The following is a 2,636-nucleotide window of genomic DNA, read 5'->3' on the forward strand; positions in this document are numbered from 1 at the left end:
TTCTCAACAACCGTGCGCACGTGTAGTGCTAAAGAAGGTAAGCTTCTACTCGCAGCTCTTGTGTAGGTCTGGTATACGACAAAGCCTGTGGCAAGCACGGGTTATCTTTTTTTTAATTTCCTTGACTGCAGTGGATGCTACAAGCGCTTTCTTTAATTTTTTGATTGTCGTGCTCTGCACGCGTGCGTGCTGTGGAACGAGCGCTGGCGCCGACAGCTTGTATTGGCGAGTTTTTAGCATGGCATACCACCTGAAGTGGTATTGCTGCCAGGATTTTGGAAGTGTGCTCCCAGGCGTGCACCTAGAGCACTACTGTTCCTGCAACAACCTGCAACAGTATAAAATGAAAAAAAAAAAAAAAAAAATTTGTGGATTTTTTAAATTGCAAGAATTAAACTATGCTTTGCCAAACGGTCGTTCTCCGCCTGATTGTGGTGCTGGCAGTTCGAACCAGATGCCAAAGTTTCATAACTAGCCAGTGGCGTAGCCAGGTTTTGATTTCGGAGGGGGTTCAACAGCATTATCCCTTCCCTCCCCCCCCAGTGACGAAGCAGGGTGAACTCGGCGGTACAGGCGCTCACGCAAAGATTAGCGAGGCGCTGCAGATGAATCGGGTAAAGCTGCATTGTGCATTGTCATTTTTGAAAACGGAGCAGGCTTCATTTAGAGAAATACGGGTGTGGTGGCTCACTGTTCTACTGTCGTCGTAATTGCGGCCCACCAGCCTTAAAAGCTTCCTCACAGCCCACAACCCCCTCCGCTCTTTGAAGTAGCACTGCATTACCAACGCGTGCCGGCCAGACAAAACAAAAGGATAGCTATACTGTCACAAAAAATTAAACAGCAACACGTGCAAAAAAAAAAAATCGACGCTGAAAAATTAGAGCAAGCATCTACCCACAAACAGGCAATATTCCAAGCCGCCATTAAAATGGCCGAGGCAGCGGAAATTGAATTTCAGATGCCGCGAGTAACAAGTCGGCAACGTCACCGCTCTAACATCCCGCTGGAAGCAAGAAAGAGCATTTTAAGCACTTCGTGTTCCTTCTTTTTACCTGATCACACAGTTAGATGGGACATTTCAAAAGGACCAGTGTACGTTGCAATTACTTTCGTCGCTTCTGCCTGCAAAGATCTTGGAAAGCTGGGCTGCTTGCAGCGGTGAAGAGTTTTTGGAGCTATTTTCAGGCCTGGTTTCAGTTCCTATACTCCAATGCGAGCTGCTCGTATGGGCTGCCAGATGTAAGAGGGAGAAACGTGAAACGCCCGTCACATCTGCGCTACAGGCGGTCGCCCACTGTCCGTAGGCCCTATTCCCAAACGTCCATCGTCTCCTCAAGACCTTACAGACTCTGCCCATAAGAACGGCGGAAACTAAGCGCTCGTTCTCTCCACTACGACGGTTGAAAGCATACCTGAGAGTGTCTACTTCGATTGAGCGACTGTTCGGTCTATCGCTTTTGAATGTTTACCGCGACATTGAAGTTCAAGCGGAGGACGTCCGTGAATGCAGGCGGCTGCATCTTATTGTGTAGGCGCTTGGCATAATTGAGATGATCAAGAGAGCCCTTAAATTGCTTTCTGAAATAACTAGTCACACTTAATTCTTTATTCGTGGTAATTTCTAGTCGAAAGCACATAATTCTGATCATTAGTCAAGGTGTGCGTGAGCGCAGCGCCACCTGTTGATTACAGTGCAGTTGTTTTTACAAATAATTTAATATTACTTACATCACTGACATTTTTTTTTAATATTATCATCATGTGTTAGTTTTATTATGTTCGGTTTGGTTTATTGAATTGTGTATTTGAGTGAGGATAGTCTGTTAAACTTGGCCTTGAAATTGCCAGCCTTCACCCCACAAATGTTTCGAAATATCCGTTCTCAATATATCTGAGATCAGCAGGGGTGGAACGGCTGTGCCATTTGCGCCATTTTGCGCCAGACGCATTTGTCTGCGCCATCCTGCGCCATTTTGCGGAAACTGCGCCACAGCCAATACCTCGCACCATTGTGCTCCAAATCGCACAACGTGCGCTAAAAAAAATTATATTTTGTCTTGGTTTCGGTTTTTATCGACTCGATTGGCAACATTGAGCGCGTTTAGCTTGGTCGGCCTTGCAATTTTTTGTTCCGTTTATTTTTCCTGTATATCCCGAGTCGGAAGCGCGCGAAAAACTGGGGAGTTGGATTCCAAGCCCTGCACCACCTGCGACTGGATTCTTATTCTTCAACCATGAGCGGTTCAGCAAGCCGGCCGAGGTGAGGTCAAGTCGTTAAGCGTCAGATTGCCTGAGGCTCTGCGGCCCAGGTTTCGGACGTCAACCAGTTAAAAACGCATTAGCAAAATATTCCTTTTACTGCTTCATCGTTAGAAGTTGGAACCGCATTCCTGCAAGATAAATTGTGATTTGATATAACTGAAACGCGGTCCGATCCGAAACCTTGCCGGCCAGCCGCTCTCACCCGAGCGGTAGATCTGTTCGGCGTACTTTAATCTTGCTCCGGCCCATCACTTCGAATACGACAATTCCGTTAATCGTAGTCTGCTGCTTTGATATTGAGTTGTACAATAGAATAAACTGAAAATTTGTTGCCCTGTTCCTCCGCACAACTGCACGCACATTGCTTACGC

Source organism: Ixodes scapularis, unplaced genomic scaffold (assembly GCF_016920785.2).
Source record: "Ixodes scapularis isolate PalLabHiFi unplaced genomic scaffold, ASM1692078v2 PGA_scaffold4__175_contigs__length_147842914, whole genome shotgun sequence".
NCBI classification, from domain to species: domain Eukaryota; kingdom Metazoa; phylum Arthropoda; class Arachnida; order Ixodida; family Ixodidae; genus Ixodes; species Ixodes scapularis.